Genomic DNA, 26,928 nt, shown 5'->3' with positions numbered 1-26,928 from the left:
AGTTTCAAAGAGGTAAATAAAAGAGCAATTTACGCCCTCATGTGCTAAACAGCCGTACTAATCTTTTGGATTGAACATATGACCGTATTTGTATTCTGAGCCATATTTGACGGCGTGTACAAGGACTTAAATGAAGTTTCAAAGAGGTAAATAAAAGAGCAATTTACGCCCTCATGTGCTAAACAGCCGTACTAATCTTTTGGATTGAACATATGACCGTATTTGTATTCTGAGCCATATTTGACGGCGTGTACAAGGACTTAAATGAAGTTTCAAAGAGGTAAATAAAAGAGCAATGTACGCCCTCATGTGCTAAACAGCCGTACTAATCTTTTGGATTGAACATATGACCGTGTGCATAGAAACCAAACTTTTTATATGAAGAAGAGAACGCTGTTTTTCTGTACTGACAGAAATATAGTTATTTCCGTATAATGTCATGTAATTTAATATGGGAATATATTTATGAAAGAAAACGTTTTGACATAATGCATGGATATATAAGAAACGTTTAGGTGTTAACAAATTAGTATAGCTAGAGCAATAGATTCAAGCTTATGGACTCCGTGTTTTTCCTATGTTTAAAAATAAGTTTATGACCTTTACTGGACGTAAGCACGGTTTATTCTTGCGCCATCTTCTTTTATTAATTTATACAATTTTGTTGATAACATATAGGCTTCGGTGGAAAGATGTATCTAACTATATATTTCATTGACTTGTAAACACATTCTAAGCTGGAAAGCTAGAACACCTAGAACTATGATGTGGGGGCTTGCCTCTTTCATCCAAAACCTAAGCTAGAGCACCTAGAACCATGATGCCTCTTTCATCCAAAACCTAAAGATTAGATCCTAATTTCATTCAGAGTGACAAAATGGGAGAGCTTGCAAGATAGATCAGCGGTCAGTGAAACATCTGTTGTAACCTGAATTAAGTTAAGGAACACATTATCTTGGCTGTCATAGATTCAACCCCAAACTAAGTGTTAAATTGTTAAAATATTCCACTAGCTTGTGTCAAATAATCACCTTTTGAGAGAGTTATCAGTTTTCTCCTTTGTTTTCTAGACTTAAACAAAAAGAATCTTTAACACCTGGAGGGGCATTCCCCTCTAAGCAACACGTGTATCTATCTACAAGAAAAACGTAGTGGAAGATCCATTGGAGCGTATTTGTATTTAAAAGGAGTGACCACGCCACCTACTTGATTTCTAAGGGGCACACTTTCGCAGTTTCTACTTTTCTATACATATCTAAGTAACTAACAAAATATGGTATAAATACCTATGATCCGATTGGCCATAGTCTTTGTGCATCTGGTTTCTTTATAGCTGCACGGAACGTCACATCGCATACAGATGTATGGAAAGAAAACTAGAAAATATTGTCTAACCAATAGGTTTACTTATCATTTAGGTGACGCGTGCAGGGAGATTTGTTTGGCAGTCGTGGTTCTGGGTGTGGTGTCTGTTACAGCTTATCGAGTGCAGGTAGAGACGTCATCTTTTACTCAACATTTAATTTTACTTTTTTTTTTTTTTTTTGCTGTCTGTATTAGTACAACATTGTTTCTTCACTCTACTGCGTTGGCAGAACCATTCCTTTGTTAGGATTATTATAATTTCCGGCGAGGATTAAAATTTGATATTTAAATCTGAAAATTAAAACACATTCTAAGCTCGATATATGTTCGCAGTACTTATTTTTAAGTTGTAATACGTAGCGTGTGGATTTAATATCCTTTGAATTATTATCCACAGAAATAAATTAAATTGCAAAATCTAAAAAATTAAAGATTAAAGGCGTTTTTCGTGTGACAAGTTGGAAGCACAAAATCACAGCAAAATCATGCGAATAAAGTGAAATCAAATCATGTTTGAAAATCATACCAAGATATGATTCAAACCATTTCTCCTTTTATAATCTGCGTCTTGTTCTGAATAACGTCTCTTGTTTATAACCTATTGCTACACCTCTTGCTTCCCCATTCTGGTACACGTGTGCTCCTCCAACGTGCAAGTTCTCCAAACCTCCCTACAGGTGGTGGTAGAATGGACTAGCCCGAATGAGCCAGTACGAGATGGCAGGAATAGCCATTCTTTCGCATCCTGTAACTTGTGTACTGATTTCCTCGAATCTCGGTAGCCGGTGGATACATTCAAGTAAGTTAAACCGAGAAAAGTGTAACTTGATTAAGGAAACTTAATTGAGTAAAAGTTTTAGCTTGTTTTGTTCTGAAATTTCCCCCCCTAGTGAAACTTAACTTTAGGCAAGACAATCTCTCTGCATCACGTGATATCACTCCAATTTGCTTTTCTCTGGGTTAAGTTACAACAGTAAATTTGGACATAAGCGTAGAACAATTTGAGGTTAAGAAAGTTCTGAAATTAAAGCGGTTTTTAATGTGTTTTTCGACTCTGACATTGTGTTTCCAACGTAGATATTTCAGCAATGTTATGGTTACATTAGGAAGTAATGTTTCATAAGGTTTTAGACTTTTATTTAAGGCACAAATAACTTAGATTTGACTAAGCACAGTATTTGCTTTCGGGTACAAATTAAACTGTTCGATCCTATGATAATCGAACTGATGAATTATTTCTTCACATCCAGTGCAACGAACTCTCGTGTTGTTTTTTGTTTGGAAGGTGTAACAACAATCACCTAGTAACGTCTCCGTATATCAGTACTTGTTTTGCGTGTCATCCTTTGAGAAGAGCTTGTCACATGTTAATTACATGGATTGTTAGTTTTGTCTCCAGTTTTTCTTCTCTAATATATGTTTTTAGAAGCTGGCTGTCCTTTAAGCCTCTTTAGATGTATCATGTGTAATTTGTTGGAAGTGAGAGCAGTCAGGCGAGAAACCTGATAACCAACCACCTCAACCTGACACGGTTAGACACGAAAGGATAAGAAGATGGAATACCCATTTATCTCGTGATACATCAACCCCTAACAAGTTCGCTGACGTCCATTGCATCGTCTTTCTTCCGAAAGTCGGTGACAGGACACCCGATCGCCGTCTTGCGCTCCGTGCAGTCAAATCTGTTAACCCTGTAGCGTGCAGTCCTAAAAACAGGTGTTTAAAAGAATATTCCAGCATCCGCATCAAACCACGTGATATCTCATCCGAGATATCTACTCGAAAGTTTTAGGCTGTTATTTTCTGTTTGCTACTTGACGTAGTAACCACATAAAATGGCGCTGTTTATTCCTGATTGAAATGGAGGACGTGACAGTAAATAATTCACACGTATACAAAGGAAATGACGATATAAATCCCCCGCGTTTAGCTGTATTCACGGAAAGATGTTCCTAATGTGATTTGAGAAGGTATGTAACAAGTTCTACTTACTGATAATTAACCTGGCAACTGTACCCTGACCTCCAACATGAAGAAAACAGATATGCAGTTCAGTGTTTAATTCTCTGTATTAAAGTGTTGCTTCTCGTGGAGATGTTATCTCTAAAGTAAGAAAATACATATAATAGTTGTAACCGTACTTAACAGTGAGTACGTGTATTGTTGAGTTGTGGTGTCACTTTTTACTGAGTAGATACTGAAATTAGTTGATAAACTAAAGCCTTATGTTTGATTTTTACCTGACAGTCGTGGTCGTTTTTTTGTTGATAAAAATCGACATGATATTGATATCAGCGCCACGTTTGTGCTAGTAAGGAGTTTGTGATACCGTATTAATACCGCCTCCTTTTGATGCCACGCTGCCGCCATACAACTTGCTGCTTCCTGCACGCTCTGCTCTTACAGGGAGTGGGCAGTTTGGATGGGACGTAGCCCAACGAGAAAGAGAGCACGTGCAGTGTGCGCGCGTGGTGGATATACCAAAATTTGCCAGGAGTAGCGTCTTTAGGTAGCAGTGTCCATGTTACGTTTTCTTGTTGGCGAGCTGAACCTTTTTATCGCATGTACATTCGTACTCGCCACATCTTGACATTTACGATCCCCGAGCTAGATATGTTTGTTTTAAGAAAACGCATGCGCACTAGTCTTTCAAATGACAGACAAGGGGAGGTCTATTAGCCTAAAGTAGTGATAAGTTATCTGGATTCTGCCGCGATCACAAACGTTATCATAAATGTATTAGCAAAGGGAACCCGGCAAAATTACTTTGAGTTAATGTATATGTAAATATAACTGAAGTCAAAATACATGGATATTCATTGAAAATTTAAAGCCCACATATCAAAATAAGGAAAGGCGAACTCAAGTTTTTTTATTTCAATCGAAGTGATTTCTCAGCATTAAAGTCGCACTTTAGTCAACAACGAAACGATTTTTCAACACTTTGACTGAAGGTTCTGTGAGATTTTCACTTTATTAATATCTTGGTCAACAAGTTGGATATGATAGCAAATCACACTCTCATGTGTAAGGATAGCTAAAACTGAGGGACACTGACCAGATCTTAAGAACTTAGCTCAAATAGCTTCATATGGAGCTGTTTCAACGTACTGTTTCAATGTCAGCTATCACAAAACCTGGAAGATTGGTTTGGTTTGAATTTTGCGCAAAGCTACTTGAGGGCTATCTGCGCTAGCCGTCCCTAATTTAGCAGTGTAAGACGAGAGAGAACGCACTTAGTCATCACCACCAACCGCCAACTCTTGGGCTACTCTTTTACCAACGAATAGTGGGATTGACCGCACATTTTAACGCCCCCACGACTGAAAGGGCGAGCATGTTGGGCGCGACGGGGATGCGAACTCGCGACCCTTGGGTTACGAGTCGAGTGCCTTAACCATCTGGCCGTGCCGGGCCAAACCTGGTAGAGAGCTGGATTAATCAAAAACGAAATTGGGTCGTTATTGGCTGAAGAGCTGTTGTGAAAGTTCTCATGGTTAACTTGGATCTCGTGCCACTTCAGTTTGTTATTTATACATATGTGTAATTTATATTGATGATTGTTCTTATATAAAGGTAAAAACTGTGTATCCTTTTTTATGGTCTTAAGTGTAAGTAATCTTATAATTTTCTTCTTTTATAATATTATCCATTCTCTTTTTTGTTTATATATATATTTATATATTTATTTTTATAATTTTTAAAATGTTCTGTTGAAATTCCTTATGAGTTACTTAATGATCTGTTTGTAGTTTTATCATCGAAATAAATAAATTGTATGTATCGACATATGGATTTAAGGATATGTTTATGTATAGCCTATATAATACTTAGCACCTTTATTATTTGAAAATAGAAACAATTTTTAAAACTTATGTTGTCAGCTATTATACCAAACCTTCTTTCCGTTTTCACTGGTTTAGCTATTTTTTCAACTTATTTGCATCTTTCTGAATACCAGTCAGACTGTAGTGGCGTTTACTGTCGATGTTACTCGCTTTTTATTAGTGCATATATAGACAACAGGTCAAAGGTGAATACAACGATCAGTGTGAAACTTTTCTTACTCTTTCTTAGATCAACCATCAAGGTTGTCTCTGAGTGTCGTTTATGGCAGAATCTCTAGAGTCCTTCGTAATTTTAAATGTTCTGTCTCACCGGTTTTCTTGCTTGATTTCAGAAGTACTATTACACAAATACATATTTGTAATAGCTCTTTTCTTTTGTTGTATTTAATTCGTTTGATTTGTAAGACTTAGCTTCATGTATAAAGGGATACATTTGTACTACTACTAGTTGTTGTTATCTGTGTGAAAGAACACGTGTACATTGGGAAGAACAACGTTTAGCATGACACACATCACTAAAGATTCTTTATTTCAATAGTTAGTTTCAAAGGTACTGAAAGACTGGGTTAACTACACATACCCGTCCTTAATTTTGAAGTAGTAGACAAGTGAGAATGCAGCTATGGTCGGACAACACACATCTTTGGGCAAGTTCTTGAGCTTCTCTTGTTTGATCGAATAGTAGAATCTGACTGCTTCTCTTATCAATGCACCACGACCTCTTAATGCGTAGCGTATTTTCGTTGCAGTGGATTTCGAACCATGAACACTCGTATTTCACAGTCCAGACACGCAGATACTAAAACATGTCCTGGCCCATCGCCAAATGAAAAACAACTTTGTTCATATTGGGTATGAATAATAAATATATTGTGACATTCAAAATTATTTTAATAGCACAAACATTGTTGACGGCAATATCTTAAACCTCGAAAGGAAAAAGAAAAAAAAAAAGTTCAATTTCAGTTCCCATAGATCAACATAGATGTAAATACTTAATATTCAAATTAAACATTACATGTACGTTTAGGGTATACAACGTTTCACTTGTCTCTGATAGAGGTATCTGAATGTTAATACTGTTAGTAACTTTCTTTGAACATCGAAATTTGAGTAAACCTTGCTATCGTTAGACACAGAACCAGACCTGACCCTTGTATAACATAACTTGGTTTTGTAAATGTTATTTATTTTAGTCTTGAACCATTAGAAAACCCTCAGGATAAATATGCTGAAATACAAATGCCAGTCCGACATGGCCAGATGGTTGAGGCGCTTTGAGTCGCGGGTTCGAATCTCCGTTTCACCAAACATGCTGGTTCTTTAAGCTATGGGGACGTTATAATGTGACGGTCAATCCCACTATTCGTTAAAGAGTGGCCCAAGAGTTGGCGGTGAGTAGTGATAACTAGTTGCCTTCCCTTTAGTCTTTCACTGCTAAATTAGAGACGACTAGTGCAGATAGCCCTCCTATAGCTTTGCGCGAAATTCAAAAACAAACACAAATGTCAGTGTCATGGAATGTAATCATAATCTAACGAAGCAACACAAGGATTATCTTATCTCCGAATGGCTGCTCTATTTTTAGAACTAGTAGATTAGGGGAAGGGCAACTGTATTGTGTTTCACAATTCTCTACAACTAAAATTGTGGGCAATTCTCTGTGTGCTGTATGGAGCTCCAGGTGGTGTTCTAATTTAATTTAATTTACTTAAATTTCGAGACCATCTCAAACCATCACACAGACGTTTGGTTTCGTAGCACCCGCCCTCTCTCCATTCTTTCTGAAACTTTCACTCGGCGTCTTCCAATTTTGAAATTATAGTGCCTACGTTAGTTGGGGAACTGTCCTCTGTACGATGTTTTGGGTAAGTGGTAATAAATTCTTTAGACTAGTTCCTATTGTGTAACAAACATGTATATCAGTGATCTTACGCTAGTGCATTGAAGTCATATGACACAACTTTAGTAACACGTAAACGTTTCTTTAATCACGTAAGCCTGTGCAACTTCGTGTTGCTTACGTCCGGGTAAGAACAGACCCATGTGCTTTTGGTGCACCAATAAGTTAAGAGCCAGTTTTTGCACACCCAACCCCAGACTGTATGCACAATACCTTAGAGATTTCAACTTTACAACAAAAGTCGTCTTTTCCTGAAGAGAGAGGAAGCTTCTTTCCCGAGTGAATAATAATAAAAAGGAAGGACATAAACTTCCGATATAACTGAGACACCCAGCGTTAGGCGAGTTCGAAGAACTCTCTAAGTCTGCTTAGTACTAGTTTGTTTTATTTTGTTAAACAAGTTCACATAGAAATTAAAGTTAAATTGTGTTTACTTGCCTCCCTCGTTAAGCCTCGCAAACATGGATATAGATGGGTACGATGTAGAAGTAAGTATTACTTCCTACGAATGAAAAGGATTTCTTTTCAATTAGAAAACGCAGAGAACACATAGAAACTATGGGCTCAGAAAGTTATTTATAAAGACTTAGGGTATAGAAGATACAAAATTGAATGATCCTGCTCTCCAGCACAAACATAATTTTATTGTGCCATCTCAAATAGTGGAACAAACAAGTACTTATTTCATAGTATCGAAAAGGTAGAAGATGTATTATTGGTAACTCCATTTCTTAGTGTTATCGGCTGTGGAACGTATAGACCGGCTTTTGCCTGAGGAGGGGATAATTACGATTAACTAGGCTAATAATTAAATGTTAATTGTTATTCGGTTATACTTTAAAACGTATTATTTATTTGACAATCAACTAATATTAACGTGTAGTACTTATCTGATAAAACTTTAACACAATGGTATAACCTTTATAAATGTAATAAATTTCGCAATTAGTTCACGCAGAAAAAAGCAAACGAAAGCTAACATTGTTTTTGGTAATTAGAATCTTTCAGTAATTTTTAAAGGTTTAGCATATTATAAGTGTTAACACTAGAACCCTAAAAACATACTTCACACGATGAAAGAGTTGAAGTTTTAACATCTTCTTTAAATCTTTTCAATCCACTCGAATTTCAGAAATTAACCGACCTTTCCAGTTTTGTTTTATCTCTGAAAAACGAGACAAAACATAATTTTACGTTCAGAGTAACGGTATCACAATGGCAACCGAGATGGCTCCTGCCTATAACGTATTTATAGATAATGACTAATATTCTTACCACGATTTGTGGTTTCGGTCGCCTCCACGTAAAGTGACTTTTTTTTTTTTTTTAACCCTGATATCTCCCGTTATTATACAAAGATTTGTGTTGTAGTAAATTTACTTTTATCATTACGTTTACATCAGATCAGTTAATGTTTGAATACCAGTGAATCATCCGAATAATTAGATTAGGACATTAAGAGTCGTGAACATATACGGTATACTGACTGCCCCCCATTTACTATCATTTTTCAAGCTTCTTTATAATTAGATGACACACTAGATGTATAAAAAAGTGTATTATGGTGCTAAACTTAGAATTTATAATTTGACAGCAAATAATTTTATACAATTGTAAAATAACTTTCTGCTACATCCATGACAAGTTAATTGAAGAGTGGGGAGGGACCTCTGTTATCAAGGTTTTGAGGGATACTACAATGTACATACAACATAATCCCTAGTAGCCATAAGGCACAAATACCCCAAAATATAAATGCATGTTATTAATACCTAGTTACCGTCTATTTCTCGGATGTTTATTTCATATTCTTTGACCACTGGGATCATTCCTTTTTATAGATCTTGGTATGTTTAAATACATTATAAAGGTCATTACATCTGTGTCAGTTAATAATTACGTGTTGTGTAAGTAAGAAGTATTCTATTACTTTTTAGCTGTGATACAGTGGCTCATAGAATGATTAAGTTTTTAAAGCGCAAAGTTTTAGCTCGTGGGTCCGTCATCTTGTGACCGATTTCAGATATAATTACAGTTTTGGACTCAGGAGGTCCAACCCTTTCGATTGATGTATTTGACCACGCCAAAGTCTTGTAAATTAAGTTATTCTTATCCTGTCTAAAATAAGTTCAATTTGAGGATGGGCTATTATAGATCCTGAAGAGTAATAGAATTGGCAACAATACTTGGTATTGTTGGTGCATAAAAATATAGCTAATATAAAGGTCACGGGAAGGTCACGTAAATTAATCGTATTTAAAAGAATTTCAAATGCCTCGGCTTCTGAGGATTTCTACTTCATTGTTACTTTAACTGAGTGCATTGGTTAGAATGTGATTATCTAATTTTGTAAGTTTAATTTTCATTATTAAGGATATTTGTTATAGGATATTTGTAATATCTTTGAACAGCGAAGGTACCCAATGGGTGAAATAATTACGAGTGAGAACAGGTATATTTAATTAGCTACACTTACTGCCAGTGTTTAGTTTCGCTGTAAGTAGGTAGCTATTTTTAATTGCAAATTATTATTAATTACGTGTATTATGAACGTCAAAAAACTGTTATTATGAAGTTAAGCTCGTGATCTGTTTATATTCGTATTGGCTTCTTTCACATTCAGTCGTTTTAGTCTATCGTGGATCATGCCTTAAAACTTCAAAACCTGTTTACCTCGCTGGAAATGACGAAATCTCTTTTTCGAATGCCTGTGTCTGTCGTTCTATAGCGCGCCCTCTTGTTGCTTTTAAAGTTATTTCATATTCAGTTTTAAACTTTATTCAATGTATATATATATTGTGGGTGGGTTGGAGGTGTTTTTGGTGAATTTTCTAGATCAGTCGCCCACAATTATTTTTTCGTTGCTTGTTCCGCCTGTACCCCACGCTAAAATAAAATTTAATAATAATAGTGCTTTATCAAACTTTTTATTCGCAAAATGGATCGGGTTGCAATGACACATTGAATTGTGAATGCATAAAAAAATTAAAAATTTTATTCCGTCGGTTGAAATACGTAGAAGGATAGCTGTGACTTAACACTTTTAATATAAGCCATACCCTGCTTCAGTGAACATGATTTTTTCCAAGAGTTGTGATATTTTCTGTAGTCGTAATGCTTTAACTTTTATTTCGGTCGATTACACTCCTTTGTCTTGTGTTGCACGAATAAAGAAAATTCCGATTCGCGAAATTTGATGCTTGCTTTATAAAGAATTGTCGGATTTTTATTTTTTTGTTAAATCTTCCAGGAAAGCAAAATATTTTAGAAAGCGCATGCACAGAAACACTGGTCTAAGTAACATACACATTTAACTTTGAATTTTTAGATTTAGATGACCCCAAGTTTTTGAAAGATTCTGTAACACGCTTCTGGTTCCTCGGCGGGTCAATGGTAAATTTGGGGATATAACAACGCTAAAAAATGCGCGGTTATAATTGCCCGTGGTAGACAGAGTGTAGATAATTCTATTGCGTATCTTTTTAGTATTTAAAAAAGCAAGTATACTGTTGAACTTTCCTTGAACATTCAGTCAAAACTGTTTTAAAGAATAAGGAAACCTACGTTGTTTTCATGTTGTCGAATGTCATGATAATCTTAAAACAACAAAATCTTTATTTGAAGATAGATAATTTAAATGAGAAGGCAAAAACAAATCTTACGACTTACTTTAATGTGAAGGATGAAACTGCTTTACTGAAACAGTCTTGCGAATTTCTTGGTAAATGTTTGACAGTTTCAAACGAAGACTCGGATCCACACTTATCTTATTTCTATACTTATATTTTATATTCGTCAATTCAACAGGAAATCAACTGTCTTGTTTGTTTTTTTTGTGATCGGTAGGCAACTGTGCCAGATACAAAACTAATTTACATAATTTATGTTAATTACAATTATTAATTTGGGATTTATATATACACATTACCATATAGTCTTATAATGTCTTAGCATTTAATTTATTCGTTACTCTTTTAGTAAATGGTAGTTTCATAAATGTGATGTATTACTGCGGACCATAGTTTGGGAACATATGTATTACACTGTTGTTAAAATTGTTTTTTCACTGTGTTTATTTGTGCGTAAATATATATTTTTAACACGTTGACTCCCACATGACCAACTCACTGGTGAGTCGTGCTCCGTTTTCATTTTAAAGGGCTACTTATTGGCTGGGACACAACGGCTACGTATATACTCTTCTCTGTAATATTTATAAAACATTTCCATAATTGGTCATACTGAAACGACAGAGTTTATCCTATGTCCAGTTTCCAAACCTTTGTTAAGTGTGATTTATGGAAATGAACAAGAGGGGTTATATCTTCAGAAGTTCTTTTACAGTGGAACATAATGTATATCAGTAAGAAAGTTGTAAGAGTTCGTTATTGACTATTTTCAAGGCGGTTCACTTGTTCCCTTTGAACTTTACCTATCATAATCGGGGTCTACAAAAGGTCTTAGGTTTAAAGCCAATCACCTGCATCATCTCACACATATCCAGATATAGTTTTTATTCATCTACCTCCTTCAGTGTTGTTCCTCTTATTTCCCAGTCACTTGTTCAATATTTTATTTCAATTTTCCTGTGGGCCTCCTCGAGGTGGAATCCTGCACGTGGTGAGGGGGACGTTCTCTATTTGCAATTTACCTCCTCTGGAAGCTGAAAAATCCATCCACGTGTTTGTTTGCCAGGCGACCAGTGAAGGGAAATAGAAGATCCTGGTGGTTGAGGGGCCAAACCCCAACACACCACTTTGGCCTCGAATTACTCTAGACGAGTGGCCTTGGGGTTCCCATCACAGGGCCATTCGGCTGGTTCTGTTGGACTAGGTTAAATTGAGTACTAGTGTTGGGCGTTCTAAATGGGTGTTGTAGACACTGTGTCTGACGCTGGTGTGTGACTATAGCTCTCACAAAACCCTGGTGTTGCTGCAATGCCCTTGTTTGGGATTGTAGTAAGTTCTTTTATAGAACTTCATGGTGGGCGGGCTCAGTGGGTACTGAAATTTCCTCTATTTATTATGAATATCTCAGTCCTTGAAAAATAAACTATTTATATAATAGCAACAAAAGACAACTTATAGGTAATCGACCACACATAGACGACTCTGTTACACAGTCAATACCACCACCAGATCCTGTACCTCGATTTTTAATCCTTCATTCTATATTTGACAAATGCTTAGGGCAAATATTTCCTTTCTTAATTAAAAAGGGATTATAGAGGGCTTGCTGGCTTTCCCAAATCCGTCCATAAGCTACATTCTGGGGACATCTTGGTAGAAACATCTACGATAAAACACACAATCTCCTACTGAATTCTAAGGCCTTTGGGGATATACTAATTGAGGTTACTTTCCACACTACTATGAATTCCTCCCAAGGAATAAGCGTTGAGAATGAGTTGAAGAACATCCCGTAGTTGAAGATCCTCGCTGGCTTTACCAGCCAAGACGTTTATGGTGTGCGTCGTATCCCCATTCACAGGGACAGAATTATGTTGCTGACCAGTGTCTTAATTTTGACATTTACATCGCCACGTCCACCTGCCTCTGTCAAGGCAGGTTATCTGACCTTTCACTTATGGCAACATTATTTCAAACTATTTCGGATGCTTTCAGCGCTAGTGGTTCGGTCATTTGGAGGCACCTTGTCGTGGTTCTGTGATGTGTGCTCGTTGTGGTGGCAAAGATCACGACGCGCTACTAGAACAAAATGGATCCTCACTGTGTTAATTGTAGTGGTTCCAATCCCTCTTACTTTTGTTCTTGCCCCAGGTGGGTGGAGGAGAAAGAGATACAGCGTTTAAAAATCAATAACAACATTTCTTACCCCGAGGTTCGGAAGATATTGTTCCCAACTCCATCTTAGGCATATGCTTCTGCACTACGAGCCACTGCTACAGTGGAAGTGCAAACAAGTCTTTCCATTGTTCTCCAATAATGTGAAGAGTCTTTTTTTTTTACCCTCTATGGATAAGCAAGTTGATAACGTCTACTCCTGTCTCTGTTCCCACCATTCCTTCTAGTGACTGCCCTGGTCTATTTCCTCTAGCTGCGGCTTCTGGCGTTTGCTTTGGTCCACCTTCTTCGGCCACGAGATGTAGAAAGAGTCCTGCTCCTTCGGTCCAGGGTAGGATCCACAGAGGTCGATAGACCTCCTCCTAATGAAGAAAAACGACGTGTTCGTATATCAAAGGGTTTTCCATCCAGTTTTCTTCCACCTAAGTAAAAAATGGCCTCTTTGATACAGTGGTAAAATTTCCATTCTCATTTGAATGACAGTAAGACCTTGATTTATTCCTCTCATCCCGTGTGTCTTTCCTTACAGGAAACATTTCTCAAACCTGCTGGTGCAATCACCTTTTGAAAGTTTTCTTTATACCAGAATGGCAGGTTGTGTGATGGACGAATGCCTAGAGGTGTGGAGTGCCCTCTCTATTTTTGCCACTCGATACACTTTTGGAAGCCGTCGCAATATGTGCTTCCTTGGATCATACCATCACTGTATGTTTTCTTTACCTGTCTCCTGGAGAGACTTGTGATCAATCAGACTTTGATGCTCATGTTGAACTTTTGCCGTTTACCTTTTAAGTCCTGGGAGACTTTAATGGACACAATCCCCTCTGGTATGGTGCTGATATTGATGGGATGGGTTGCTCTGTAGAGGGTATGCTCTGGGATCACAACCTTTTCTCTTCAATACTGGTGTTTATACTTACTTTTATGCTCCTAGTCAGTTCTTTACTGTCATTGATCTATCTTTCTGCTCTTCTTCGCTTTTCTATCGCTTTTATTGAAGGATTGACGGTGATCCACGGGGAAGTGATCATTTTCCTATCGTTTTGAGGGAGATTGAACGAAGCCGATACCTAGGTGGAAGTTGAACCAAGCCAACTGGCCGTCTTTCACTGTTCTCTCAGAACGTGATTCTACTGTCATGTGTCTTCAATTGATAGACGATTGCGAGGTAGCAGTGACTGACTGTATTGTCCAAGCAGTTGTTCAGTCTGTACTTAAAACCTCGATACATTTACTCAGTATCTTCGTCCACAGTGAAGTCCTGCCTGTAAGGAGGCGCGGAAGGTTCAGAAAGTGGCCTGGGATGCCTGAAAAAGGCATCCCATTTGTTAACTGTATTTCTTTTCAGTGTTTCTATGCCTGTGCTCAGCAGATTAGACGTCAAAGTCAAAAGGAATCTTGGATTAAACTCACAATCAGCATCTCTTCTACCACCAGTTATAAAATCACATGAAACAAGATATGGAAGGTAAGTGGAAGGTATACGTCCCATCCTCTTTCTGTCTTGGCCAGGATGTTGGTGCTGTCTAGAGCATTGCTGATACTCTCGGCGAAGGCTTTTGTTGTGCATTCAGCACTTCTGTTTCTTCTATCTGGGCCATCAAATCTCTGTCACTGTAAATGCCCCTTTACGTTGGTGGAGCTTAATAGTGCTCTTCACCTGCAAGCTTACTTTCATTCCTCACATCAAACATCTACGTGTCAAGTGTACAAGGTCACCGAGCATCCTCTCTGTCCTCTTTTCCACCTCTTTGGGAGTGGATCAATGTTTTATGTTTATTGATCTATCATGCATTTATTCGATTCAAACTGGACTATGATTCTCAGGTATATGGTTTTTCCAGGACCTCAACCTTAAATATGCTGGATTCCACTCACCATCTGGGTCCTGCTCAGGAGCTGCTCAGTCCTGCTCAGGAGTTTTCCACACTTCTCCAGTCCAGAGTTCGCAACTTTCTTTTTACAGTATACTTCAAAACTGCGATCCTTAGATAGTATCTCACGTGGGGTTGTATCTTCCTTCCTTAGTGGGCTATGCTCTTTCAGAATAGATGGTTTACTATTCTTCCTTTTGTTCTTTGTATCTGATTATTGCTGACGAAATTATGTATGTTACTGTATTAAGTTGCTGTCTCAACTGATCAGCTCATCCAACCATGGCTTATTACCATCCCCACCTGTGGCCTTACTTTGAGCCATCTGAAGATGGTGGATACTCCTGATTGGAAGTACCGTCTTTTCTTTGCTGAATATCATACAAACCATTCTTTTATACCCATTTATACAGATGGTTTAAATTCAAGTGACTTTGTGGGCTGTGCCATAGTTTTTTTTGTGTGGCTAAATGGTTGCTCACAAGATCCTTTCTACAGTTTGTGTTCACTTCCGAGTTTTATGCCATTTCTTTTGTTCTGGATTTTGTAGAATCTATGTAGTTCTATGTAAACTCTACTGTTTACACTGATTGTCTTAGCTCTCTACTGGCTGTGAAATCGCTTAATGTTAGTTCTCGCCCGATTCTCGTTGATATTCAACAACGGCGAGCCATTTTTCTTTATCTTCCATTTCTAGCCAGTTTTTCTCGATACTTGGCCACGTCAGTATTCGTGAAAACGAGTTTGTTGATACAGCAGCTAAGTTCGTCAGTTCTGGTGCCATCGAAGCCATGCCTTTCCCAAATATGGGCTATCGTATTGAGGCCTTAGCTTCACATCAAATCAAACTTTCTGTTGTTCTTTGGCCATCTTGTTTCCATAAGGATCGGACAGAGGAAGTTGTCTTAACTAGTTTAGGTATTGGTCACAGTTTTTAACTCATCGTTTTCTTTTTAGCTGGGACTGATTCACCAACATGTGATCTTTGTGACACTTAAGTAACAATAGCCCACGTTTTATAGCCTAGATAGCCTTTTTGAGGCCCTGCTTAAGTTTCTAGAGCAAGTCTCTTAAATCTTTCTCTAACATGCTAATTCTGTTCTAGGTTCTCAGCTAATACTATTCATGTGTTTCTGGTTTCCATATAGTTAGCTACAAGTCATTTATCACTAGAACGTCAGTATCCCTGTATTTTAAGGGTTGTTAAGTTTAGTAGTCAAGATGATTCGCGATTAGGGTAGAGTTAATACTGCAGTAATGTAAAATTAAGCCTTTTAATATATTTTTAGTTGGTGAAAATAAGTAATTACTACAAAACATAGCATTTTAATGCTTATCCATTTATTACATTTCGTAACTTTACTCACTCATTTCACCATAATTATTTAAGGAGGCATGAATCACAAATGTTTGGAAATGCTGGGCTATCTTTAAGTTACTATTATTAAGTTTTCCAAATTATTTAACGTAATCTCAGTAGTGTCAGAAAGATCAATTCTTTAAGAGATATAATGTGAGAAGTTGGTATTCATCCAGCTCTAATAGTAACCGAGCTCGGTGTGGCCAGATGGTTAAGGCACTCGACTCGTAATCTGAGGGAAGCGGGTTCGAATCCCTGTCACACCAAAGATGCCTGCCCTTTCAGTCGTGGGGGCGTTATAACGTGACGGTCAATCCCACTGTTCGCTGGCAAAAGAGTAGCCCAATAGTTGGCGGTTGATGGTGATGTCTAGCTACCGCCCCTCTAGTCTTACACTGCTAATTTAGGAACGGCTAACGCAGATAGTCCTCGTGTAGCTTTGCACGAAATTCAAAACAAACAAAATCGTAACACATATCGTAGCATTGGGGGTGTTCTTTGTATGAGACAATATCCAGAAATGCGCGAAATTTAAAAACAAACCAAACTAATAGTAACCACATTTTTATTTTCTCCTTTCCTATCTTATAAAGTGTATTTTGGTCCTGCCAATTTTGTTGTGTGTGACTTGAATGTCTGGGATACCTCATGATTACAAAGTGGTCTAATGTTATGAAAAGCCACGTTCGAGCCACTATAAACTCACTTTGTAAGGATATAACTGACTTGTGAATTAACTCTGAGCTATAAAAGTAATATGGTCACAATATAAGTATTTTTAGAAAGTTACGAACAATGACATCATCAGTATTACTTGCTTAATTTTAGGATTTGAAGATGCGTGTCAATAATGTAAAAATATAATTAATAACTTACGTATTCGGTATTACACGTGAGAATTTGTCTGACTTCCCAATTGGTCAGTTAAAACTGTTCGATGATATCACGAAACGTATAATAAATATCATTCATATTATTCATTATTTATGTCAAGCTTTGACTTGCGCATTAGCAAAGCACGTGATAAAACATCGATGACTTGAGCGTGTCGCTTTGCTTTTCCCTTAGCAACCAGGAAATGAAGCGAACACAAAAGTATGCGACAAGCGTTGCTAAACATCGCATGCTACTATGATACTGAATGCAAAAACACTTGGGCACAACGTCCGTCATATCTGGCTTTATTTAGTGAGACAAATATTATTGATTCTTGCACATATGTGTTGGAAGAAGAATTAATCACGATAGATCTCCAACACCTTCGTTGGAGAACTGTTACACATGGTTCTGTATTATATCAATCAATTAGTTAAAGCTCGGATAGCAAGGCAAAGTAAACCGAGAAATAATTACAAAATTATTAACAGGATGGTACTGAACCTTCAAAATCTCGGTATTCTCTGAAAATGGAAATAGAATTTGAAGTTTAAAATTATTTTTATAGGACTAGAATTTTAGAGATTGCTAAGTACATTTATACTATTCGACAATACTATGATACTGTGTCTTTGAGGACGAAAAAGAGGCTAAAGCGTTTATCTGTGTTGTGTACAGCGATAGTATGGAACCCTAAAAGTTGAAGTTATAGCCTTCAAGCTTACTGCTGAGCCATCGAGGGAGGAGGGTAGGTAGGTGGCTAAAAAGTAATTTAATAATCTGTATTATTAGCTACCGCTATGAAAAAAAGTAAAGACGAAACACAAAGAATATGAATTATAAAATAAAATATTTTGTATTTTTAGCGCGAAGCTACACAATTTGCTGTATGTTAACTGTGGGGAATCTAATTCCAGTTTGATTTGGTTTGTTTTGAATTTCGCGCAAAGCTACACGAGGGCTATCTGCGCTAGCCGTCCCTAATTTAGCAGTGTAAGACTAGAGGGAAGGCAGCTAGTCATCACCACCAACCGCCAACTCTTGGGCTACTCTTTTACCAAAGAATAGTGGGATTAACCGTAATATTATCATGCTCCCACAGCTGAAAGGGCGAATATGTTTGGTGTGACAATTCCGGACTTATGCGAAATAATATGGTTTTAATAAATAACAAACACTTTTGACCTATTTGTAGTTTTTGAAAAGACAATTAAATCTTGTATTTTTACAGAAGTCTAACATTATTCGTTCCTTTGAATATTTTCTAGAAAAATAATGGTTTACTTCTCTCCAGTGACAAAAAAATCTTTGATTTCCAAAACGATAACGTTATATAAAGAAAACAAACTATACGAAATGCCACATATTCGACGTCAATACCTAATTGAAATATATGTACAAGTAACTTTGAATTAAACGTCATTAATATTAAATATTTGTATATCTTGTCATCATGTTTCAAAATTTTCAGAACATGGTGTTAGTTCACCGAAAAAAATGATGAAAATAGCCAAACATTGACCTTTAGTGGCTCAGAGGTAAGTCGCGAAGCTTATAACGCTGAAAACTGGTTTCGATACCTGTGCTGGGCACAACTAAGATAGCCTATTGTGTAGATCTGTGGTTAACACCAACGAATAAATGCCACAAATATCTTGAAAATGGCATGTAAAAAGGTATGATCTCACACACTCTTGTGATGTCATGGTTACAATTAACATGGATGCGTTGATATTGTTACCAGTATTCTATTGAATGATCAAAATAAACCATTAGCAACCTTCTTAACTCGTTCAGATTTCCGTTGGTGAGTAAAATAGTCTTACGATCTCAAAATAAAACCTTTTCAGCTATAGAAATAATGTTTATTTGACTGTAATTTCATATTTTTTTTTGTATTTATTCGAAAGTTAATTTACATATTCTATATGGGGTTGCCTTTTTTATATGAATAAGGTCTCTGTGCCAGAGAATGTTTGTATATTACCATATAATCATACTTTCGTGGCAGCCCGTTTCTATATATCAATTTTAATAAAACAATAGTAGAAAACTCGTGCTTCGTGTACAAAACATTTTATTTTTATTGGCTGTGCTATTTTTTACTTGAATACAAAAAGCTTATGAAAACTAAAGGCAGAGTTGTACGTTGACAGTAATTAAAGCAGTTAACACTATGTAACAAAATTTTTACTTTTTCTTGTTCGTGGGCAGAAAGTGTTATTTCCCAATTGCTTATGCGTAAAGTAAATGGGAAAAAAAAAACTATTTTTCTCTTCAAACTTTGCTTTTGTGACCTGGGTAATGAAATTTTCAAATTCACCCATTTTTCCAGAACATTCCAGGTTGAGTCAGTGCCGAGTAACTGATAGTTTTCTCGAACTTACAATAATTTTCAAGAACCTTTCAGAATTTTCTAGAACTTATATATATATATATATATATATATATATATACAGGGGATCACCACTCACCACTTCAGTTTAGTTCTAGTTGCCTAAGTGAATACACAGACCTATCTGATTTTATCAGATATGGCATCAAGAAGCTGCAAGCATTCTCCAGACGCATTCTGCTATGTATGTGACCAATTTATCAAGACAAGAGCGGAAAAGTACTCTGTGACAGCATCTGCTAAAATGTTTGACGCCTACAAGGCATATTTCGGCATGCCTGTCGTGGATCAAGGTAAACCATGGGCACCTCATTTTACCTGCGAACACTGCAAAATATTCTAGAATTTAAGACCGACAATTTTTACTTGCTTGAATAGTAAGATTTTATATTATGCAAGTTTTAGACCTTTTAAAATTTCAGTATCTTTCGGTGTACCTTAAAGAGGAATACAACAGCGTCAAGACCTTACTAGAAACCTTGAAGTATGATGAATATGGCTGGGAGGTTATCGGAGACTTCAAAATGGTGGCATTCCTGATGGATCTCCAAGGAGGCTTTACCAAGTTTCCCTGCTATCTTTGCCTTTGGGACAGCAGGGACACCGCAGCGTACTACAAGAGAAAGCACTGGCCACAATGGACCGAGTACTCTGTGGGAGGCAAAATGTCAAGTGTGAGCCATTAGTGGACCTCCAGAAGGTGTTGTTCCCACCACTGCACATAAAATTGGGTCTTATGAAACAATTTGTTACAGCTTTTGATAAGGGGTCTGCAGCCTTCAAGTACCTTTTGAGACTTCTGTCTGAGGCATAGGTCAAAGCTGGTGTCTTCATTGAGCCACAAATAAAGAAGATCCTGGAGTGCACAGAATTCCCCAAGAAGCTCAGTAGGAAGGGAAAAAAAGCTTGGGGCAGCTTTGCCGCAGTGGGTCGGGGCTTCTTGGGCAATCACAAGGCCAAAAATTACGTATAACTGGTTGAGGCTCTGGTGAAGAACTGCGACAAAGTGTGCTGCAGGATGCCCCTGAAAGCTCATATCCTTGACGCTCATCTTGATAAATTCGAGGAGAACATGGGAGCATGCTCAGAGGAGCAAGGCGAGCGCTTCTACCAAGATATCCCGGTCGCGCAAAACATGCTCGCCCTTTCAGCCGTGGGGGCTTTATAATGTGACGGTCAATCCCACTATTCGTTGGTAAAAGAGTAGCCCAAGAGTTGTCGGTGGGTGGTGATGACTAGCTGCCTTCCCTCTAGTCTTACACTGCTAAATTAGGGACGGCTAGCACAGATAGCCCTCGAGTAGCTTTGTGCGAAATTCAAAAACAAAAAACAAATCTACCAAGATATACTGAACTTTGAACGTTGCTACCAAGGAGCGTATAACGAAAACATGATGGGAGACTATATTTGGGGGCTAATACATGAAAGTGATTTACATTACAGTCGCAAATCTCGAAAAACTACTGGCTTCTAAACATTTTTATATAACTTTAGTATAAATACATGTAAATTTTGATTCATATGTTGTTTTATTCAGACATTAAGTAAATGAAAATGTGCAAATTTGCCCGTTTTTACATATAAAATAGGTTAATTTCTAAATTTCATTATCCAGATCACAAAAGCAAAGTTTGAAGGGAATAATGGTCATTTTCTGTACTTTTACAAGCAATTAATAAATAACACATACTATCCAGGAACAAAACTTGTGTTACATAATGTTATCGATATGCATAAATTACTCTCGCATGAGGTTAGGCACGTTGAGTTCTACAGTAGTCTTATGTCTGTGCGGAGTGTCTCAGTGGCTACTAGGTTAAAACTAAGTGAATTAAAGTTATTTCACAACATGTGATATCCACCAAGCATCTCTCGTGCAAAAGGAACTATATGGTTAACGGTCTGATAAAAAATGACGAACCAGTCGAATTACCTAGTAAGAGACACCAGATTTAGCTGGGTACAACGTGGAAGTATAAATCCTCAACAGGGTGGCAGTAAAGGTGCTCTAAGTGTCTATAATCAAATGAAGAACTACATACACTGTTACCTGCGATGGGGCTCTGAGGAATGACAGGTGTATGCCCCATCTAGTGCTATGTCATGAAACCCTCCCTTATCCGTAAATACCTATTTCTAATTTAATTTTTTCGTTGTTAAATAAGTTTTAAAATCTTCTTACGAAGGCACACATGTTACTCTGTGAGTTTAAATAATCAATAATCGTGTGTACGTGTTGGATAATTTTAAAGTGATAGAAGAATTATTGCATCGCTGAGTTTGTTTCACACATTTCTTGGTTCCTGTAGTTTGTTACGAGATTATGCGTTGTGGAAGTGTCAGAACCAATATAAACCGATTATGTGCATCGTGTGGTTTAATTTATATTTCAGTAATCTAAACACATATATGCATCTGTATTAACAAGCCAATTGCGACAAACGAAAGATGACAAAAAGTACTTGGAAAGTATGAAAATGTCCTATTAGTATGAAAGCTTAAAGATAACGTAATTAATATAATTGATTAAAAGTGACCACAGTGTCTGTTTCTTGTTTTGTTATTTGGTTGCACCCCTTCTGGCCTTGATAACTGTTTGATATCACTGTGGCACAAAGTGCACTAGTAACTGGATGAAGACAGATGTGTTCCTGATGCCACATGCGGATCACGTCTTCCTGGTGTTTATAGGTACTTCTCGATTTCTTCTCTTGCACTGTGTTACCTATTACCTTCAGTGGTTTATGATATGGTTAAGATCTGGTCAGAGTAATTTTTTGATCCTCTGTCTCTGAAGATGATCTTTCACATGAAGCGATGTAATAAAACCTAGAATGTAAACGTTTTCAATACCTGTAGAGTGAAAATTCTTCTTTATTTGACGTCTTTTGCATACAATCTATGAATATTGCCGATTATTATACTCCTGTGGGATGGGGCAGAGCCATCCTGGAATGTGTACTGGTCAGTTTTACCAAAGTGATCCCGAATTGTTGGCTTTCACTGGGACTAGAGATCTCGGCATTGAGAATACCTTTTACAGCATGTAGACTCCCATATTCTGGTCTGAGATACATTTTTTATATTACCTGACACTGTGGAGCATCCAACATGCCAATGTGAAATGTTTCTTTACACAAACGACGTACAAACCTTTCTCCAACAGACCCGTATAGGTTGAACTTTAATTCATTTGGGATCACTTTGCTCCACATTGTATCAATCCAGTCACCATGCTTTTTGGTCTAATTGAGATCCATATTCCTCACCTTGTTGGTTCTTATTTGATCATCTTGCTGGAAGACCAACTGAACACAGGAAAGGCCAGAGGGTATAGTGACCCTAAAAGTTTCTTGCTATGCTCTTTTGAGATCTATGGACGACAGTCGACGATTCTACAAGTTCACGCATTTCAGAATATATTCGTTAGCTGCTGTGGAACTTTTCTTGTCACCCCTTCCCTTCCGCTGCTCCATACACCCAGTCTTTCTATATCCCTGCACTCAGCGGCTCACAGTAGACTGGTTAAATTTAATTATTGTATAAAAATACTCTTTTTCTCAATAAAACAATGCTCGCTTTTATCAGTGCAGTTAACTCGTAACCCTTGGCCATTGTAGCATGACACTCATAACAGATAGGCTTTTAAATTGATTCTCGGTAAGAACTTCTATTTATAAAAAAAAAAAGAGAGAAAAAGTTGAGGGAACCGAGTGATGCAACATTCAGATAGCACATAGAACTGCTGATGTAATAATTAGATAGTAATTCATCATCCATGAGACACATTTGCATCTACATATATTAGAGCCTCAAGACAGACGGATGATTTAGAAGACAAGTGTGAATAAAAATTGGGTGATGTAATAAATCTTTTCCCTGTTATAATAACATGCCTAGTTTTATTAAGACGTGCATTTAAATCATTATTAATAATCGTATGTGGTAAATGCTGAATAATTTCACTGAGTAAAAGGCAAAAGACTGATAATAGCTGGTAAATGGATATATTTACTGATCCAGATTTGAATTTTCGTCTGATTTGGGTATGGTATTTACTTCGCACATATCAAAACCCAAAACGTGACCATAATAATACAGTAATCCTCCCCTCTAACCAAAATGATGCTTACAAACCATTTAACTGGAATCGGGAATGGATTTATTCGCCTTTTACACAAAATTATCTCTTTTTTTTTTTTTTTACCAGGAATTTGTTTGGGAAATGGGTAACTAACTGGCATTATTTGAAGATCGTTACGTTAATATTTCGTCATAAACCTTGAAAGATATCTACTTTAATAAGTTTAATCAACATATCATAACATTGTAATCTGAAATAAAAGTTGAAAAATCAAGCCCATATCTCTTCGAAGGACGACCTTATGGAATTTTCGTGTCTGTCGTATAAACAACTTAGTTAAAGGCCTGCGGACGTTTTATTTTACCATTAGAGGTCACTTCAGCGTTAGTTACTTCGTGGAAAATTCTTTTAATTTTTGTTAATAGATTTTAGCAAATAGTTTAAAATAAATTTTATATAACACTTTTAGTCCACCCTGTGATTAATCGTCTACTTCTGTTGTATCATATCTAATCGTGAAAAACTAAAGATGTAGATTGGTTTATTTTACGTTAGAGCAAGTTAATATGAACTGGAAGATTGAGTAAAGATTTTTAAACAGCCAAATTATAAAATAGCAGAAATAAATTCGTACACAGGAAGATCGACTGTTTTCTTGAAAGTTGTTACAGATTCTTTTTTCTTAACAGTACAAAATGTCATGCAAAACTGGTATTCTGTTATGGGTTTCGAGACAATATTGACCCCAGAATCACTGATGATAGTCTATATATCCATGGGATGGGTGTGGTATGATTGTGGACTCGAGGTCCACGGTTTGCGTTCCATTACTGAAATAAAAAAGAAAATAAATTGAACTTCGCAGTTTCCAGGTCTGGGGGAACATAAAACTATCAAATTCCACTATTCGATTATAGCGTTTAATATGGTAGGTTTTGGCTTTAATAGTTTCAGTGACACTGAACCGTTTCATCAAGAACAAGGAACCCAGCAGAGGGATTGAGCTATACCTTAACTGTTAAATGTATCAAATAATGCCTAAATAACTTGTAATAGTAAAATTCCCCTTTATTTTTGGTCCTTTCAAAACGACAGGATCAACCATCAATTATTTTACGTGTAAATTACAATTTTTTATTCTTTTATAGATCTTTATGTAACAGTATGTTTAGCGGAGAAGCCAAATTGTTGTATTCAAATGCTAGTACAAGTTTTAACAAAAGCATATTCGGTCAATGACAAGCTATGCTTGGACAACGCAACATTGATGTGATTTCACGTTAAACAAGTTTGAATTGACCTAACAGTTCGTTCTTTCAAAATGTATATGATTAAACTCAAATAAATTTTCGAATACCTTTCCCAGTATCCTATGCAACACGGACGTCAGATTACTGAATCTGTGAAATGTGATAAATAATCATGATGGCGAACGCCCAAGCATTTAGAACAAAAAAAATTATTTGTTATTATGGTGTCCTTCACTATCCAGTTATCCGAACAATGGCCATGCATTCAGTGTTTTTAAAATCGAATTTTCATTTTAAGAAAAATTATAACATATTTTGTGAAGTATATGCATATAAGCTTATTCACCTTATAATTTAAAGAGAATAATGGAATTCTATCGATTGTACGTTAAACCAACTATTATTGTTAAAGAAAAAAAGAGCTACTGTTTTCCTTCCTTATCATTTTTTGTATAGACCACTTGTTGCTCTATTATTTCACAACTAGTACTTTCAAACATATAAAACATCATTTCTAGAATCTTCTTTCACAGCGGTTCCTCCGACCTTACTTTTTTACTCGTAACCATTAATTGAATATTGTAGAGAAGAACGTCTTGTGTATGTTTATCATTTACAAAACTTACAACCATGTCAAGTAAACAATGAGGTCAAACAATTTTTCTCTCTTTAGCCACGGCATATCGGCTTATAAAATGGTTTCGAATTTTCTTTTTTTTCAAGTACAAATTTTTACCTCATGGATCCATCTATTGACCGATTTGAAATTTAATTACAGCCGCAGTTATTGAGGAGTTCTTCTTGTTATTCCTCAGTTTACCAAGTTATAATTGACTTCAAACGTTAACGACGAATCAGTCAACCTTTAAAAACTTAATTGGAATATCGTGAGGAAATTATTATTTTGTTTCGATGTTTTTAATTGCATTTCGATGAACATTTGTTAACACTTTCTTATGATCATCAGTAATTGTAATATGTTTTAGTTAGGCCAATAAACGTTAGATAACATTCTAAGCCTTAGAATCTAAGGTTAAGGATAACGAAAGGTACGAGGCTACAAAATGGGGTATCTATATTGTACCCACAACGTTTATCGAAATACGGTTTTATGGGGTATTTATATTGTATCCACAACGTTTATCGAAATACGGATTTATGGGGTATTTATATTGTACCCACAACGACTATCGAAACACGGATTTATGGGGTATCTATATTGTACCCACAACGACTATTGAAACCCGGTTTTATGGTATATCTAAATTGTACCCACAACGACTATCGAAACACGGATTTATGGGGTATCTATATTGTATCCACAACGACTATCGCAACCCGGTTTTATGGTGTATCTAAATTGTACCCACAACGACTATCGAAACGAAACCAGGTTTTATGGGGTATCTATATATTACCCACAACGACTATCGAAACCCGGTTTTTAGTGTTATCAGCCTCCAATCTTACGGTTGAATCACTAGGGGGCTAAGTTAAAAGTAAATCTTGTAGCGGTAGACATTACTAGCCCATGTCCTATGCTTTAAAGTTGAAATTAATAATTAACCAGCAAGCTAAAAACTTCACAAAGGTGGAGTATACCATCTTTTGTTTGTGTTGTTGCTTGGATTTAAGAATAATCTTGAATGATTTTTTCTTCCAATTATTAATATTATTCATCTCAAAGACGAGACTTGGGCTGATTATATTGTTGAGATCGTGGAAACCAGATGTCATTACTTTATAATTTAATCCTCAAATTACGGATTCGTTTTTATACCGTTCACTACCACAGAGTCCACATGTTGCATCATATTAAATAATATTATGCGTTTGCCTGTTAGAACACTCTGGATAAAGAAAAATAACTGAGCCAATTGGGGAAAAAAATTACTCGGTTTCAATAACAAATATCCAGAGGAATTTAGCGGGATTAACTATAGTATTGATTATACTTTAAACTGATTTCTTGTGTGTGTCTCGTATATCTTTAATGAACATAACCAGTAAAGTCAGTAACTACAAGCAGTTATCGGTTATTCTAGAGTTAAGTAGCAAACTTATTGTTAAGCCTATTTGATCAAATTATGATCATCAATTAGTTCAGGGATCTTTTTTTCATTTGTTATTTAAAACTGAAGACCATCAACAAGTTTTCCAACTTAAATA

At 36.5% G+C, this 26,928-nt stretch overlaps 1 protein-coding gene across 6 annotated transcripts in view; it reads left to right on the top strand.

The window, feature by feature from the left end:
• Positions 1-2,032: 2,032 nt before the first annotated feature.
• Positions 2,033-26,928, top strand: part of LOC143250789 (ras-responsive element-binding protein 1-like) — a 43,106-nt gene continuing 18,210 nt past the window's right edge. The window contains exon 1 of one of the 6 annotated variants that reach the window (XM_076501778.1): positions 2,033-2,164. The gene's annotated coding sequence lies outside the window, so the exon portion shown is untranslated. The other 5 variants (XM_076501779.1, XM_076501781.1, XM_076501776.1 and 2 more) reach the window with 5 other exon arrangements.

The sequence above is a fragment of the Tachypleus tridentatus genome, chromosome 5 (genome assembly GCF_004210375.1).
Source record: "Tachypleus tridentatus isolate NWPU-2018 chromosome 5, ASM421037v1, whole genome shotgun sequence".
Classification (NCBI taxonomy): domain Eukaryota; kingdom Metazoa; phylum Arthropoda; class Merostomata; order Xiphosura; family Limulidae; genus Tachypleus; species Tachypleus tridentatus.
Note: the sequence above shows the minus strand (reverse complement) of the source record. Positions and strands in the feature narration are given on the sequence as shown.